At 42.3% G+C, this 19,135-nt stretch overlaps 1 protein-coding gene across 4 annotated transcripts in view; it reads right to left on the bottom strand.

Annotated features, from left to right (window-relative positions):
- Positions 1 to 19,135, bottom strand: part of Fbxw11 (F-box and WD repeat domain containing 11) — a 98,264-nt gene that overhangs the window by 71,943 nt on the left and 7,186 nt on the right. Inside the window, exon 2 of one of the 4 annotated variants that reach the window (XM_028756493.1) lies at positions 16,225 to 16,381. The exons of 2 other annotated variants lie outside the window; for them this stretch is intronic. The gene's annotated coding sequence lies outside the window, so the exon portion shown is untranslated. Of the gene's footprint in view, positions 1 to 16,224; positions 16,382 to 19,135 lie in introns of those variants that run through there. One more of the 4 variants, XM_028756495.1, reaches the window with a different exon arrangement.

Here is a 19,135-nt window from a genome sequence, read left to right as displayed (position 1 = left end):
ATAGGTCCTCAACACTCACATTTTTACAAAGAGCAGACTTAGAAAGCAGTGGTGATCAAAATTCCTGCTTCTTAGAGAACAATCTGGAAGTGAAGAACAGCAAGCCTGGCTACCATGGAGCACGTGTTTTATTAGCCCATAATTTAAATTCTGTATTACATTTGTGTTGGTTGATTTTGTGTGCCTGAGTATTAGGTGGGCAGTATTATTCCTTCTAACTTAAGGAAATGGGCTCTCTCTTTCCACTTGTGGGTCCCAGCATAGAATCAGGTCCAGCATGGAATCCAGTTAGCCAAGAGCTGCCTTTGCTCCCTAAGCCTTATCACCAGTCCATAATTTTATAACTAAATTCACATTTTTCTTTCCCATATGGCTACTGTTCCCATACCTTAATTGATTTTAGGTAATAAAGCTGTGTGCTTTATGGCCCACCAGGGACCCAGAACAACTCTGCCTGTCTTTCACCCTGGCTTCAGTAAGAGATTCCCACTACTCTCTGTGAGTCCTTCCATACTGTTCCCTACAGGTAAGGAGACTTCTCACTACTTGAAGCCAGGGATTAACCCTTGTGTATAACCCTTGTGTCTGTGTCTTTACACTGCTTTTCCAGCCAGGTCCTCTGCATCTCTAGCCTTCGGCTGTAAGTACTTAGCCATTCAAAGCAACTAATCTTCACGGCAGACAATAGTAAAGTCAGCCTTTAACAAGGATAATAAGTGATTCTGCAGGCGTGCTCGTGACTAAAGGTGCACTGCAACACTGCTCACAGAGGAAGCAGCGAAGCCAGGCAAAGGCCCGATATAAAGAGATACAGGATTCCTACCAACTTGCCCAAAACCCTTTTAACACAACTGTTTCAATAACTCTGTGACTGACTTAGCTATAAGCAAATAATTAAAATACTCCACAAACCAGTAACACAGATATGTAGCTGGTCTTTGTTACTTCGTGGGTTCTTCTTTTTCCCACTCTTTATCCCCCAGTTTCACCCGCTATCACAGATAGGAAAGAAAGAAGGATAGAAGAGAGGAAGAGAGAGAGAGAAGGGAAGGGAGGGGAGGGGGAGGGGGGAAAGGGAGAGAAAAAGAGAGGGAGAGAGGAGGAAAGAGAGAGGGAGAGATTGATTGATCTGAATCTAATCTCTTTCATGTTTCTTCTTTAAACACCATTAACAAACCCATCAACCACCCCTCTCAGAGGCCCTATCATTTATATACCCTCTAAAAAGTTCCCAGAATTCCAAATGTCACACAATCACAAAAACCATGCCCCTGCTAGAGTGAGAGACAGCTATGGTCAGCAACTACTGACAATCCGAAGCAGCCCCACGTTCCACACCTGAGATGAAAACAAAGCACTTTCTTATAGTATTTCTGTGTTTTTTAGAGAAACCAAAATTCCAGAATTCTCAAAACTTGTCACTACACTGATGTCACCAGCATAGTGAACATTTTAGTAATGGAGCAAACACAGAATGCAAAAGTGTGATGACACACCTGGAACCCCAGGAACCAGGAGCAGAGGCAGGACTGCAAGTTCCAGCTTGGTACTTGCCATGCAGAACAGCTGCACAGTTAGGTCTTCAGAGAGGATCCTGGGACATGGCTCAGTCAGCAACATGCAAGCAAGCAGCAGGATCTACAGTCAATCCTCAGAACACATGCAAAACTGCCAGGCCTGGTGGCACAGACATGTAATCTCAGTTCAGGGTAGGCAGAGAGGACATCTTTAAGACACCTGGGATCACCCAAAAGCCAGTCTAGTCTACTTGGTGAGCACCAAGCCAATGAGAGACCTTATCTCAAAAGAGACAGACAAGCTTCCTGAGGATTGGCCCTGACTCGAACATGCACATACATGCACACACAACCATGCACATACAACTTTCACAAAAAAAGGTGATAAAAGGCAGCTAGGGAGTTAGCTTAGTCAATTAACTGCTTGCCCTGCAAGAATAGGGATCTGAGGTTGATAGTGTACAGCTGTCATCCCAAAGCTGAGGAGGAAGAGACAGGCCAGTCAGTCCTTGGAGGTTTTTGACCATCGGCCTAGCTAATCAAGCTCCAGGCCAAATGAGAGAGAGATACAGGCTCAAAAACTTATGTGGACAGCATCTGAGAAAGTACAACCAACAATGACCTCTGACCTCCATACACATGTGTACGTGGAATCTGTAGAAAAAGAAACAGCTACTACAGTTGAGAGATGAGGGCAAGAGGCTAAGAAAATGAGATTATTGCCTCTTTGAAATTATTCAGCTGGGTCGTGGTGGGGCATGCCTTTAATCATAGCATGTAGGAGGCAGAGGCAAAAGGATCTTTGCATTCAAAGCCAGCCTTGTCTACAGAGTGAGTTCCAGGACAGCCAGGGATACACAGAGAAACCCTGTCTCAGGGGAAAAAAAATCAAATTAAAAAGCTAAAAATAGGTTTAACTATAACAAGAAAGTAATAAAAGTTATTAATTTTTTCCTCAAAAACTATACTTACTTGTTATAACCAGGTGTTTTATTACAAGAAATAGAAGATTATAAGCAATCAGCAAGAAATAAACTAATTTATTGCTTAGTGTTCTCAGGTCCTCACTGAATCTGTATGCAACAGCAGCTCAATTAATACCTGCTGAGTGAGCAAAGAATCAGCAAGCCAACCCTAGAAAAGTCTCCAGGATGGACTAGAGGGGGCTCAGCAGTTAAGGACATTGGCTGCTCTTCCAGAGGACCTGGCTTCAATTCCCAGTACCTACACGGCAGCTCACAACTGTCTGTAACTCCCATTCCAGAGGCTCCAATAGAGACAACACACAAACAGGCAAAATAACAATACACATATAAAAAGTAAAGGTAAAAGTACAGGTAAAGTAAACCTAACCATGAGGCTTGCTGAACAGCCATTGTGTTTTACCACATCACCCAGTCAGCCACTGCTTCTGTGTGCTCACACGCCAAGGTTGAATCAAAGACTTGTGTGGGAGCCAACAGAGAAATCGCTTCCCCACTAAGCTGGGCAAGAGATGCAATCAGGAATGCTGAAGACGCCATGTTCTAACCTAGATCCACATATACCTTTCTTCTCAAATTAAAAATTCCCTTTCTTAGCTTTAAATAGCTTTGAGTTTTCTATGATTTTCAACTGGACAATCACAACAAACCTTTTACTATTTCGTCCAAACAGATACAGGGACTAGGTGTGGTGTGCACATCTGCAATCCCAGAGTGGAAGCAGGATAATCACAGACGCCTCAGTCGCATGAGTCACTGTCTCAAAAAAGTTAATCAAATTTAAAATAAATTTTATAAAATCCAGGCTGTAAAGATCTGGTATTCTACAGATGAAACATTCCTAAACCTCAGTTTACCTTTCTATGAAGTCACTAGTTTCACTGACAGTGTTTGAAACTGTCTAAAACATTCCATCCACATTAGGAAGCTCTACTTTATGTCAATGACCACGTTCTTAGAAAGACTATGAGGGTGCTGAAGAGACAGATGGCTCAGCAGTGAACTGACGGCTCATCCAGAGGACCTGGGTTCAATTCCTATTACTCACATGGCAGCTCACAACTGTCTGTAACTCTAGCTTAGAAATAAAACTATTTAAAAGAAAAAAAAAATAAAAAAAGACAGACAGACAGACAATGGGGTACCACAATTCAGAAAGCACCACAACACACTGAAAGCAAAAGGCAGTTATCAAGGGAGCTTTGGCGGATTTTGGTCTTGCTTCATATTATTTCTATTTTTTCTAAAAATACAAGTAGATACTTCTGCAAAAGAAAATATAAATCTGGACTGGAAAGATGGCTCAGTGGTTAAGAGCACTGACTGCTCTTCCAGAGGTCCTGAGATCAATTCCCAGCAGCCATATGGTGCTGACAACCATCTGTAATGGGATCTGATGATCTTGTTTGGTACATCTAAAGACAGCTACAGTGTACTCACATAAAATAAATACATCTTGAAAGGGAGGGAGGGAGGGAGGGAGGGAGGGAGGGAGGGAGGGAGGGAATTTAAGTAAAAATTATAGGAGGCCACTATATAGAGGGTGGCCTTGTATCCTTTATAACATCCTTTCAAGGGGCTGAAGCTATGGCTCAGTAGTTAAGTGCACTAACTTCAATTCCCATCAGTGCCGGGGAATCTGATGCCCTCTTCTGGCCACCTCAGGCACTATACACATATGCAGGCAAAGCACTCACTACTTGTAAAATAAAAATAAACAAATCTTATAATACCCTTTCATAAAGCTAGTAACCCTAAGTAAAGTGTTCCCCGAATTTTCTGCGCAGATTACTGAGCATGAGGAAGAGGGTTGTGGAAACTCCCAAGGTAAGCAGGTCACAACATGGGACTGGGAAGTGCTGTCTGAAGTAGGGCAAGCTGGGATCTAACACAAACACCAGGTAGCACTGGAACTGAACTGAATAACAGGATCCCTGGTAGGAATATGCAAAGAACTGGAGAACTGCCGACGTAAGATAAACCCAAACACACAATGTCACAACTCTTAAGAGTGTAAAAGGGGGCTTTTTCTCTCTGAATTCGAACTGTGCCGACAATTCCACTCTTAAGTACATCTACCTGGAAACAAACATCCTCAAAAGTCTACATAATGCTCTCTTACACTATTCCCAAAAATCAAACAATACTAACAAACACTCTAACAATAAAAAGAATTTGAACAAGAACAATTCTTGGAATTGGAGAGATGGTTCTCAGTAGGAAAAGAAGGTGCACTTGCATAATCGTGAGAACCACGTCTCAATTCTAGCACCCACAGAATAAACGAGGCAACTCACAGATGTCTGCAACTCCAACGCTACGGGATCAAACTCCTTTTGGCCTTAAGGAACACACCTGTTCATGTGCATGTATTCAAACACACACACACACACGCACGCGTGCTCTCTCTCTCTCTCTCTCTCTCTCCCTCTCCCTCTCCCTCTCCGTCTCCCTCTCCCTCTCTCTCTCTCTAAATATTTTAATGAATGAATGAATGTGTCTTAAAACCATGCTGAGCAGAACAAAACAAACATAACTGAGTACACAGTATATACAATGTTAAATGATTCTATTCATGTGAGACTCAGGAACAGATTGAACTAACCAACAGTTACAGACAGCAGGACACTGGGGACACTGGGAGAAGGATAATGACTGCAAAGGGAAGTGAGGAAGGTTTTTCTTTTGGTTTTTTGAGACAGGGTTTCTCTGTGTAGCCCCGAATGTCCTCGAACTCACTCTGTAGATCAGGCTGGCCTTGAACTCTGAAATCCACCTGCCTCTACCTCCCAAGTGCTGGGATTAAAGGCGTGCGCCACCACTGCCTGGCAGAAGGTTTTTAAAAGCATAGAAAGAAACCATTTGTTGATTATGGTAGTGGTTATATGAACACATGTATTTCTGAAAACTCAAAACACTACACTTAAAATAAGTAGTACATTTAACTAAATATCAACTCTACTAAGCTAATTAAAAAAATAAAGGCTACAATAAAGATAACAGCACACACCTATTAGGCCAACCGACAAGGACTGGCAACCATCAGGTGATGGATTCTAGTAGAACTCTACCTTAGTGATAGAAGCTTAAACTGAACTAGCACCTGCAGCTGGCTCAGAGGACACCTGAGCCTTCTCTAAGCTCCCGGTATGCTATCCACAGCCCAACTCTTGTATGTCAGTTGACTTCTCTAAGTTCCCTATGTCCACCAATGCCCACCACAAGCCAACGTTTCTAATGTCAGAGCTGTATATTCAACAGAAAGTTGGGTCCTGTCTACTCAGAAGTGTTGTCCACAAGAGCAAGCAAGACTTGGGAGCAGCTCCATTATTTATCACTAGCGCTCACGCACTCAGCAGTCCAGCTGCCGAGTAAGACGAGCGATGAACTAGACACGGAAAATGCAAGGGGCAAGCATCACAGATGCACAAACCAGGAGAACGCCACAGATATAATTATGGGCAGAGTATATGAACATATGACTAAAGAGATACAGCTAGGCCGGGCGGTGGTGGCGCACACCTTTAATCTCAGCACTTGGGAAGCAGAGGCAGGCGGATTTCTGAGTTCGAGGCCAGCCTGGTCTTCAGAGTGAGTTCCAGGACAGCCAGGGCTACACAGAGAAACCCTGTCTTGGAAAACCAAAACAAAAAACAAAAAAAAGGGAGAGAGAGAAAGAGAGAAAGAGAGAAAGAGAGAAAGAGAGAGAGAGAGAGAGAGAGAGAGAGAGAGAGAGAGAGAGCGAGCGCTAACCTCTGCAAGAGCTGGCAGGCATTGGGAACTCTTCACGGGCTTTGGAAGTGATCTCTATCATATCCTGGGTAGCAATCATACTATGTGTTTTTGGACTTTATTTTTTAAAGAGTTTTGTAAGAACTTACAAGTCTGGCAAGATGGCATTTGCATTTTGCCATGTGACCTGGGGACCTGAGTTCAATCCAAAAAAAAAAAAATTCTGGGTATCTACAATTGTAATTCCATCACTCCTATGGTGAGAGGATTCTCCTGCCTCTGCCTCAACACAGTAGGACAGAACTGACCCCTAAAAGTTGTTCTGCGGCCTCCAAGCACACTGTAGATGTGCACGTCCACACTCACGGAAAGCTACGTCTTTTATAAGACTCCCACCCTGTGTCAACTCCTGGGCACAGCGTGCCCACATCTATCAGTACGCTATCCAGCCCAGAGCTAAGATGACTCACGGCCTCCTCTTCTGCCATCTGTCACTAGCTTGTCGTTTCTCCCCTAGAATAACCCAACAGTCTACTAACTGCTCCAACTTTTCTTGTTTCAATGGAGCCTCCAAACTGACTTCCAGAATAATCTTCATAAAGCCCAGACGCTGCTCACCTTCCACAATCCACAGCCACTGCACTCGTCTCTGCTTCACGCAAGAATCACAAGCCCAGACGCAGCAGCAGCAGCAGGTACCACGAGGAGAGGAGGGCAGGAGAGGGGAGGGGAGGGCAGGGGAGAGAAGGGCAGGGGAGGACTGTAAGGCAGACAGGAGAGCAGGAGCTCTGCTTCAAGAAGCCAGTGACCACTATGCTCCAGTTTTTCATACAAAACCAGAAATGGGTGTGTTGATATGCAGGGTCCCAACTCTTAAAATCTAGCAGATCAAATAAAACTGTCTGTGGAATTCTTGTCCATATGTAAACTAGTCTGTAGCTTGTGACCTGAAAGAAGTCCAAATTTAGTTATAATGGACCTTTGCAAGTTCATATACCTCAGTGCTTCCGTCAAGCTATGCTACGCAATCCACGGGACTACTTACTCATCCTTTATCATAGAAATCACACGCCCTTTGCCAGGCATAGGTAACACATACTGCTGATCCCACCCCTCGGTAGGCCAAGGTAAGATCGTCATACATTCAAGGCCAGCCCAGACTACATAGCTAGACTCTGCCTCATAAAAGAACATGAGAGTGAGCAGATACCTGCTCTCACATGCACATAATAAAAAATTAAAGGGGTGTGGAGAAACAGCTCAATGGTTAAGACTATTTAGTGCTCTTGCAGAGGACTAGGGTTCAGTTCCCAGCACCCATACAGTGGTTCACAACCATCTGTGACCCCAGTTTCAAGGAATCTGAAGGCCTTTTCTGATCTTCATGGGCACCAGGCACATATATGGTGCACATACATATGTGCAGATAAAACACTCATACACAAAAAGTGTCTATACATATTAAAAATAAATAAATATTAAAGAGAAAACAAGATAGACAACTTTCTACCATTGTCCCCTAATTATCTTTGCTATGACAGTCTCCTGACACAGTATATCTATGTCCATTTCTAATCTCTGCCACACCTCACAGACCAGCTTTTAAAATGTGTCTTATTTGCTGGCGAGATGGCTCGATCTAGTTGTATAAGCATAAGGCTGGGAGTTCAGACTTTAGCAGCCATGTAGATGTTGGGAGTGTTCCACATGTACTTTTAAATGTTGTATAACTTAACCCAAACAGCACAGGCTCCAGAACCACCAAGAAAACTTATCTTAAAGAACAAAGCAGAGACTGAAGAGAAAGAACCCAACACCTTACTCAGGGCTCCTGTGCAAACATACATGTGTATGCATACACCACACAAATATAATCAGCACTCACAAAGTAAGCAAATAAAACACCCTTTATAAAACTGTCTTTTTCTAACTCCCACAACACAAAACACATTGATTTCTCCATGTAAGACTGAAAACTACTGGAAGAAACATATACATCTGATTCTATTCTGTATTCCCCATAATACTAAAAATGACATGCTCGAGAATAAATGAAGACATTACTTACCTACTTATGTAACATGTACACCTCACCTTGATGGCCAGCATGTGGCCAGTGTGTTAACAAGATCCCTTAGATTTTTCAATATCGAGACTATCAAGCTCAGAGGGGGAAAAACTGTAATATGAAATTTGAATCAGAAGTAAGATGAACTCATAGTTCCTTTTAAATGTACTTCTTAGCCCTGCCTGTCTACCTCAAGAGTCTATAAACAGTGACAACAAATCGTTTCTAGAAATAGCCCCATAAAAAGCCACAGTGTCACACGACATAGACCTGGGACAATCTGGCCCCAAAAAGCCGGGAAACACACAAAGACTGAAAGGGCCACATCAAAAGAAAACAGGAGCTACTAGAAGGGGCTCTCATTAACCAAATCTGGGACACTGAGAATCAGTAAGGCTGGTAATTGACTGTTAACACATGGAATAAACAAAAACCCACGAGAGTACCGATGGCACAGAAAGGAAGGTGGAGAATCAGGCTAGCTCTTTGAACACTAGTTAATACACAAAAGAAGAATGACAACTAGACCACAATTTTGTAACTCTACTGCAATAAAAGACTTGAGGGTTGGGAAGCTGGAGTCTCTAGGTGAAGAGCTGTGAGTAAGAAAGACTTGTTACAAGGTGTCCAACAGTGCCCTGCAGACAACTTTGCCAAGAGCAGAGGGAAAACTGCAATTATTACAGAGATCTGGCTGCTGCCACCTTAACCAAGAAACAATGTAGCACAGTTCTTATTGCCTGGTGATGTGATTTGATGTAAGGGACATTTCTCCTATGATGAACCATTCCTAACAAAAAGCTTAGCTTGGATACAGCTCACCAAAGCTCCAGTTTACAGGAACTCGAAGCTAAAGAAGCAATTTAAATGACACCGTAAGGAAATAAATGAATGTGGAATGCTGCACATCGCTGCACACGTATAAGGCAACTAACTAAACTGAGCTCTTCCGAGAAGTCAGTGGGGAAAAGGAATGATAAATGCTTGTTCTAAATTAAGACAGCAGAGACAACTAAGTACAAATTTCAGGGCAACAATATCAAAATGTTTGCAACTACTCTCAAAAGTTTTTGCAACAAAGAAAAGACTTGTACCAGGGTAAGAAGGAAAGGAAAAAGGGGAGGGAGGAAAATAATTAGGGAGAGAACAGAGAGAAGATGCCAAGGCGGCCTATGATGATTGCTGGGCACAAAAATATGCTTCTGTCTGACTCCCAACTCCATGAACATATGCTATTTTTCATGCAAGGTCAAAGAGCTTAACCTCAGTGTTACAGCAACTACCCATCAAGCGGAAGGCCTGCATTTGGGGGCTGGACAGGGACAAGGACAATAATTTTTAAAGCTTCCAGTTTAAAGTCCACTTAACACCATGAGGAAATGAGTGCAGTCTGAGGCAGAGCCTGTGCAAGGTACAATGCTAAGGATCAAATTCAAGCCCCTGCACATGTTAGGCAAGTCACTGAGACAAACCCCCCAGCGCAGGGGCAGATCTTTCAAAGTACCTACCTAGTCCAACTCCTCCTCAGAATCTGCCCTAAAGATATAATGTAAAATGGCACATATACAAAGTTATTCTTATAGTACTATATGTTACAGCAAAAGACTGAAAATGATCCACATATCATTCATCAGTCCAGAGTAGTTACACAAATTACAGCCTATTTATACAATAAATCAGCTTGCATTTTAAAAATCATCCCCTAAAAATTGAGTGTCCTTTTAGGAATTGATAGCTAAGATGATCACATCATATTTTACATTAAAGTAGTTAAGATTCAGGGGCTGTACAGATGGCTCTACAGTTAAGAACACAAGTACCTGGATTCAATTCCCAGCACCCACATAGTGGCTCACAACGGTCTATAGCTACAGTTCCAGAGAATCCAATGCCCTCTTCTTGCCTCCTCTATTACCAGGCACATATTTGTGGTACGCAGACATGTATACAGGCAAAAACAAACAAACAAACAAAAAACACTCATACACATAAGATAAAATAATATTAAATAAAATAATTTAAAAAAATAATGTCCAGGCCATACATAATAGAGCATGCCTTTAATCCTGGCACTCAGGAAGCAAAGGCAGGCAAATCTCTGGTCTACACAACAAGCTCCAAGCTAGCCAGGGCTATAAAATGAGATCCTCTTCTCAAAATAAAACAACAACAATAAAAACATTAATAATAATAAAAATTAGATAGGCATGTATAGAAAAAGGTTGGGTGTGATAGAACAAGAGCCTTACATTTTCTTTTGCATTGTATACTTTATGACTCATACAGCAGATACATATAATTTACATTAAAATGTGTTAAATATTGATGGCCATCTCCCAAAAGTCTTAAGTGATTAAGATAAATATAGCATATAGAAAAAAAAAAAACACTAAAAATCCCTTAAGGAGGACATGAAGAACTAAATTATCAGTTAGGAACACTTGGATCTCTTCAGAACCCATACGACAGCTCATAACCATCTCTAACCCCTCTTCTGGCCTCTGTGGGCACTACACACAAGAGGTACACATACATACATGCACACACCCACACCCATGAAATAAAAACAAAGAAATCTCTGTTTCAAAAGCCACTAAGGCAGTGGTTCTCAACCTGTGGGTTGCATCCCTTTGGGGTTGCATATCAGATATCCTCCATATCAGATATTTACATTACACTGTGTAACAGTAGTCAAACGGTTATGAAGTAGCAACAAAGTAGGTTTATGAGTGGGGGGGGCACCATAACATAAGGAACTACATCAGAGGGTCAAAATGTTAGAAAGGTTGAGAACCACTGGTCAAAAGAATGGTGAATTTGAGCTCAGAGAACTCATGAACCACACAGAGAGACTCTGTCTCAAAATTAACTCCCCAAAGGAAGTGCTATACGAGCGACCAACAGAACATCTCGATTATTCCAACATGGCTAATTCTGACTCCTGCTCTAGAACAGCAGCTGCTTTAACTGACAAGTAGGTAAAATGGCTGACTTGTATTTAGGCTTCATGTTGTGATGTTTAAAATATCTTTTAAAATACTGGTGGTTGCACTCACCAGTGGCTAGGTAAGAAACATTCAAAACTGAGGCTGGCTAGGAGGGTAAGCATCTCTTTGCCATCTTTGCTCAGGTTATTTTCCTCCTTTTTTGGTAACCAGATGTAGAACTGAAATCGTGTGAATGAATAAAGGCTGTACATACAGTGAGCACAATGACTCTAAGAAATACACTAACAACTGCGTATACTTTCTGTTGATTAGCTAGAGTGAGAAGCCGCACCTACTGTAATGATCTCATCTGTGGATGGGAACAGGAACTAGCAGGCTGCTGGGAAGTCAGGTGAGAGAAGTGTAGCCACATCTCTTGGTCAACATCACAGCCCATCCCCTGTGTGCTGCCATTCCCAGATAGTCTGTGTTTGAGCAATCTCATACATGAAGGCAAAGCTCCCAAATGTCCCTATTTGGTGAGCTCAGACCAATATTACATACCTTTACCCTTAGGTTTTTTTCATCTATAGGTGAATCAAATTCATTATTAATATCACCTAACATAAACTCATTCTTTCTTCTCCCCTAATATCATGTATTATTCTATTACTGTATTACCAATCTTAAGGAAGAAAGCAAACACCTACCCAAGGGCTCAAGGCAGAAGAAAAAAATCTAAAACTCATGATATCACTCCTCAATTCTACTACTAAAACCAACCCCTAAACTCTGTAGATCCACTACCTACAACTTTCACAAAGCACAGCACCCTGTCAACCCTCCTGCAAGCACCCTGGCTCCCTTTTATCACTGTCACTAAGCCTGACACATTTCTGCCTTCAGCCTCTTCATCCTGCATTCATTTTACCAAGCAAACTTTCTGAAAATACCAATTTATTTGTGTTACCCTTTCCACATCAAGAACAGAAAGAAAATAACAAAATGAAAGCAATAGCAGAGTAGGCTGAAAACAAGCTCCACTGGGCAGTGCGCTGTAACGACGGAGACTGGACCACTGGGCATGGGATCCTCAGTATGCTCTATGTGCAGCACACTACATGACCAAGTCACATAAGCTTGGTAAGTCAACCATCTCCTTAAGAGCAGAAAATGGGTCACAGCAGTGACAAAGGAACTCGAAGTGAAAGGGGGGGGGGGGCTCAGTGGAAAAGCTCTTGTCCTACAAGCTGAAGGAGGGGAGTCTGAATCCCCATCCCAGCAGCTAAACTATACTAGCTAATCCATGAATCCCAGATTCAGTGAAGCTCACTGTAATGAGAACTCAAGTAAATACAGTGGAGAGCAATGGAGAAAGACATCAACTTCTGCCTCTACATGAACACACACTGGTACACACACCAATAAATAACAAATACGTGTACAGAAAGAAAAAAGAAAAGAGGAAGAAACAAGGACCTCTCGGACTTCTAAGTCAAAAGTCCATTCAAGCTGAATGTGCTTAGTGACCTAGTTGCTCTAAAAGCAAGTACAGTAGAGGCATGCAGCTATAATTCCAGCACTGAGGAGAATGAAGGAGGACCACAAGTTCCTGCCCAGCCTAGGCTACGCAAAACCCTATCTCAAAACAAAAAGCAAAGGAAAGGGAAAAACAGAGGAAAACCCAAAACCTTGAATGCCTTAATTAGAAAAGGTTTTGAAGTGAGGTTTTGCCTTCAAGAAATCTATCCACTCCATGGGAAACAAAAAACAAAAACAGAAAAGGTTCTCTCCAGCCACTCAGCAGATAATCTTACTTAACAGATTTGAGACCATGATATGACCTGCTAGGCCAGTGGTTCTCAACCTTCCTAATGCTGTGACTCTACCACAGTTCCTCATGTTGTGATGACCCCCACCAAGCATAAAATTATTTTCTGTACTACTTCATAACTGTAATTTTGCTACTGTTTTAAACTGTAATGTAAAAATCTGATATGCAGGATATCTGATGTGTAAGCCCCGTGAAAAGGTTGTTTGATGCCCCCCCCCAAAAAAAAGGATTGATACTCATAGGTTGAGCTGGGCAAAGTTCACCTATAGAAAGAGAATGTTGTAGTCATTTTGGGCAGAGTCTGCAGGCCCCTCTGAATTAAGCTAGCATATAAATTAGCATCTAGCAAATCCTTGTATAAGAGAACACGTGGGCTGGGAATGTAGCTCAGTTGGTAGAGTACTTGTCTAGCATGCACAAAATCCCTGAGTTTGATGCCCACCATCAAATAAAACAGTATAATAGTGCATTCTAGTAATTATCAGCACTCCCATGTGGATGCAGGAACATCACAAGTTCAAGGCCATCCTCAGCTATACAGTGGGTTCAAGGTAAGCCTGAGAGCTACATGAAACTCTGTCTCAAAATAAAAAAGAAAAGAATGTACTAATCATGCCAACATATATATAATCACTGTTAACTTATAAATTAGTTTCTGGTCTTACTAACAGTATTGTAAAACTACTGATATTACCCTAGCCCTAGGCTAAAGACACACTTTGAGCACAATGACTGAATCAGATTTCTGGGAACTCACAGCCAGACTCCCAATATTAGTATTACGGGCTCATGAACTGCCACACCCAGCCTCATTAATTTCTAAAGTAAGAAAGCTGTATACAGTGTCAGACAGGATTTCAGCCTGTGGTCCATGACTGGATGTGGTTCTAAGCAAGAGCACAGAGGATAAAGGCACAGTCTCTGAACCTTGCTGCCTGGACTCCCTCTCTCATCAATGCTCTTGAGCACAGTATTTAGCCACTCTAGCCACTGGCTCCCTCGGCAAGGAAGCACTGAGGGCTCTTACCTCACCAGGTTTCTGTAAGGAAATGTGAGTTCCTATCTAAACATTACCTACATGAGTCTTCATAGAGAAGGAGTGCTCAGTAATTACTGCCTGTTCTTTCTACTGCAACAGCCACGACCCACTGCTCTTAAGGTGCTGTGCTAGAATATTAGCAAATGCAAAGAAATCCAACTGAAACAAGTCAGAATGTCAGTCTGTAACACAAAGTTTTCAAACAGTATAGGGTGTGGGGAATAGAAGGAATGTTAAATAATGAAAAAATTGTATTTTCAAGAGTTACTTGAAAACATTTATCCTGTCAGGCTGACAGATGACATGCCTAAAGAAGTGTATGCATTTGAGCTGTAAGCTATTTGAGTGAAGCTAAAATACTATGAAGGAATGGGGGAAATGTAGGATTAAATTCAATGGGCGGGCATCCCTCCCTGTATACAGCACACAGTATTATAATGTACTGTGCCTCTCTTAGGCTCCTAAATTACTTTTATATTCATCTGAACAACTGACTAAAGATCTGTTGAATTTTCACAAAGCAGACAGAACACCAGAAATTACTAAAATACTGTGTTGCGAGTCAACGTGACACAAGTTAGAGTCACTGGACAGGGGAAGCTTCCACTGAAACATGCTTCCATAAAATAGGGCTGCAGGCAAGTCTCTAGGGCATTTTCTTAATTAGTGATTGATGGGGTAGGACCTGGCCCACTGTGAGTGGGATCATCCTGGGCTGGTAAAGAAAGCAGGCTGAGCAAGCCATAAGGAGCAAGCCAGTAAGCAGCACCCTCCATGGCTTCTGCATCTGCTCCTGCCTCCAGGTTCCTCCCCTGTTTGAGCTCCTGTCTCAACTTCCTTCAGGGATGAACAGTGATGTGGAAGTGTAAGCCAAATAAACCCTTTCCTCCCTAACTTGCTTTGGGGCATGATGTTTCATTATAACAACAGTAACCCTGACTAGGATGAACACCATGCCAAACAATGAGCTAGCACGCGTTCCTCAAGTAAAACTCCATTGTGATGGACTGTGGAGATGGCCCGGTTAGTAAAGTGCTTGCTGCACAAGCATGAGGAGCTGATTTGATCTTTACCCACATAAATTAAAACAATAACATACATAAATAAATACAAATCTCATCAAAGCCTGAGGTGGCACACCTGTTATCTGAGCACTGGTCTCCTGGCCAAAAACCAGTGTTTAGGTTCATCAGGAGACCCTGTCTCCAAAATAAGGTATAAGAACTACTGAGAAGACACTTGTCATCAACCTGGCCTCCATGTACAACCTTTATCCCCGAAACAGACACAGTGAGCACATATACACACCTACACACACACACACTTCACTGTTTAAAAAACGAAAGTGAAAATCCAAAAGGCTTAAATACAAACTTCATTGAACATAAAAATCCAGGCCTGAATCTGCCTCTGACACTTACTAGCTGCATGGCCTGGGTAACCTGCACTTCCTCAGTACTTCTTCTGAGCTTCATTCCACTGTCTAAAATCCAAGCGACACATATGCCAATTAAAAAACATGTCAAGTACCTACCAACAGTGCCTAGAAGTTAGCAATGCTCTCGACAGTTGCTACACAGAGTGAATCTTCCTGAGAAGACCCTCTAGGAGTCCTGATGATAGACTACTACTTTACACGGTATCTATAAAAGATTAGCTGGCCCATTATCAACAATTAATCCACGCAAGAAAATGTCTCAAAATGGCCACTTATTTTATAAACTATCCCCTCAGAACTCCCCAAATCCCTGTTTACAATATTCTCTGTTGAGATCTGATGAGAAGATATTTAAGGCGGTAATTGTAATCCTTACATTATGCAGTTTTTACTGGTAATTCTGCCATAGCCCCTTCACTGACTCACAAACACTAGGCACAAATATCCAATATGTCTTTCATCCTCTAGCAATGGGGGGGAGGGGGGGATTTGTTTGTTGTTGTTTGAAATACAGCCTCACTCTGTAGCCCAAGCTGGCCTCCAACCTGCAGCAATCCTCCTGCCTTAGCCTCCCAAGTATTGGGATTACAGGTGTGAGCCTAAATATGCAACTTTGAAAAGATTTTTTAAGGTGTCTTTCAGTGAGGTGAGTCCACAAAACAACACAACACAAGGCAACGGCTTACCTGGAAAGTATTTTGCACTTCAGATCCACCACTGAATGAATGGGGGATTCCCTTCAGACTAGTCTGAGAAAAGACAGCAGTCAAGCATCTTCCAAGATTCTTTCCGTTTACTGTATCCAGCTTTCTTCAACAAAATCCCAAACATGCACTTCGGTAACTGTTGAAAGACAGAGAGCAATCCATACACCCACCATGGCACCAGCGGCAAATGACAGCCACCAAGAATGGAGAGAAGGGCCAGACAGAATGGTGGATCTCTGAGGCACAAATCTTGGCCGTGAAGGGCCTGGGGCAGTACCCTTCACCTTGGCATTGAGAGAAGTATTCTACATAACAAATAATGAAACATAGCTAATGTTAGTCTTCATGTATGACAAACAGCATATGATCCACAAATGAGAGGAACTAAAACCTCACTCAACCGTCCACATACACTGTCCCCATCATCCAAGACAATCAACTTCCTGTCTGTTTTCTAGGACAGCTCTTCCACCATTACAAACGTAGTTTGCAAGCCAAATGAAAACAAGCAAGGGTTCAAATACCTCCCAATATTCACTGACACACCTAGCAAAGAATCGTCTGGTTTGCTGAAAAGACATTAAGCCTACATATATTACTCAAAGCCTTAGTGTTCAACTGGAATACAGACTATTCTCAAAACACATGACAGTAAGTGTGAGCTTACAGTTCAATAAAGGCCAATACCCCACAATAGCTAATCATCAAGTAAACCAAAGAAACAATAAAGCACACTAATCAATAACTTACAAGATGACACCTATAAACAGTACAGTAAATCCAAATTGTATTAACATTCTTTTTCCACTTTATGAGTTTTCTCATTAGACCACAAATTCTAACAAACTATAACAAAAACTGTAAGAAAATACACTAACTAGTTAGAAGACCAGAGAGAGTGTGAAGACTGAACTTATATTTATCACACTATAGCCAAAGTGTCCCAGCAGTATTAAATACCTATGACAGACCGGGCCTCATATATTTATTACCCACATTTAAGCCGGGAGGTGGTGGCATACACCTTTGACCTCACCACTCGGAGGCAAAGGCATGTGTATCTCTCAGTTCAAGCTAGCTTGATCTGCAGAGTTCTAGGACAGCTAAGGCTACAAGAGAAACTGTCTCAAAAAAAAGAAAAAAAGAGGGGGGGAAAAAAACACCTAGCCAGGCAGTGGTGGCGCACGCCTTTAATCCCAGCACTTGGGAGGCAGAGGCAGGAGGATTTCTGAGTTCGAGGTCAGCCTGGTCTACAGAGTGAGTCCCAGGACAGCCAGGACTACACAGAGAAACCCTGTCTCAAAAAAAAAAAAAAAAAAAAAAACAAAAACAAAAAACAAAAACCACCTAAATATTTAATTCTCAAGAACTTCTCCCAAGTCCCCCATCTAATAGGAGGTAAAGCCCGTATCATTTTCACAAAATACAGCTGCTTCCTAGGTACAAAGGTCAAGCAATAAATACTTTCAAAAGGCCCTGAGTTCATGAGAACTACAAAAGGGTGAGAATTTCAGCCTGGTAACAGAAAGAGCAAACTCCACATATTATTCCACATTACCAAAGAGCCATACAATTCCAAGGTCCCAAGCATTAATGTCATAGCAAAGCACATCTCAAAGGCACCTGAGTCCTCTTCTGTGTTAGCAGCCATCTAAGCTCCCTTCTCAAGTCAAGAGACTTAACTTCTCAGATGCATAACCATCCACAGGTGATAGTGACAGTGTGCTGACTTCACTCCCTGGGCACTGAATGGCCAGGCCTGTCTGTGAGTAAACAGCCCCACAGTGACCAGATGCAAATACTCCAGTCCTCACAACTTAAAGAAAGCACTTAAGTAAAGCACCACGCCAAGAGAAAGCTCAAGCTGTCCTCACTTGTTGATGTTGCTGAGCCAAGAATGACTGGAGGCTGAGGATGGAGCTCAGCTGGCAGAAGGCTTGCCTAGCATTCAGAGTCCCAGGGTCTGTTCCTGGCACTGCATTAACTAGGTGCACACCCTTCTAAGCCCAGGACTCTTGGGGTGGGAGCAGGAAGATCAGTAAGAAGTTCGAGGGCATCCATGGCTACATAGCAAATTCAAGGCCAGTCTGAGATACATGAAACCTGTCTTAATTAATTAATTAAACTGGAAATCCAGGTGTGACAAAAGTATCCAGTGAACTATGCTGGTAGCTAGTTGCTAAAACAATATACTCTTTTTCAAAGTTCAACTTACATCCAAACTGCAGGACAGGACACAGCAAACCACTTTATCGGCCAACTTGTTTCTCACTCTATTGAATCCTCTGGCCTTTCCCTGTACTGGTGAGTTAATTTTTCACCCTTCCTTCAAAGAAGTATCTCTCCAATGCCTAACTGGTGGCAGGCTTTGCAGAAGATTAACAGACGAAGGCACAGAGTGAAGACTGAGACCTCTCTGTCTCTTCTCAGACAGCCAAAGTATACTTTATTATCAGTTCTTAAAGTGGCTAAAGGTTCTCGCTTAAGTCCTTAAGCAGTTAAGGTGTAGAGCCCACGCTGGCCTTTCCCTTCTGTAAAGAAGTCTTTCTCCTGGAGACCAGCTCCCATGTTCACTGCATTCGCACACTTCTCTACCCACAAGCAAGCATTTTTCTTTTTCCCCACCATTTTTCTTGATAATGTCCCAATTTCTAATTCACTACACTGACCTGTGAGGCCTTTACGTTGCCTAACCATTAGAGGGAATTTCCTAAGCAATCTTCCTGCTGACATCACAAAACTCTACACAAAAGTTAACATTTGTTAAACAGTGAGGCCAAGGTTAGACACAGCAACTGGATTGTCAGGTCCTCCTAGTCCGTCTCTCATTTGCCTACAAAGACAAACTTCCTGTTAAGCAATTGTGATGAAGCAGAAACTTAACAGAGGG

The sequence above is a fragment of the Grammomys surdaster genome, unplaced genomic scaffold (assembly GCF_004785775.1).
Source record: "Grammomys surdaster isolate TR1022 unplaced genomic scaffold, NIH_TR_1.0 126121, whole genome shotgun sequence".
Taxonomy (NCBI): Eukaryota; Metazoa; Chordata; class Mammalia; order Rodentia; family Muridae; genus Grammomys; species Grammomys surdaster.
The sequence above is the reverse complement of the archived record's forward strand: the minus strand, read 5'-3'. Positions and strand labels throughout refer to the sequence as shown.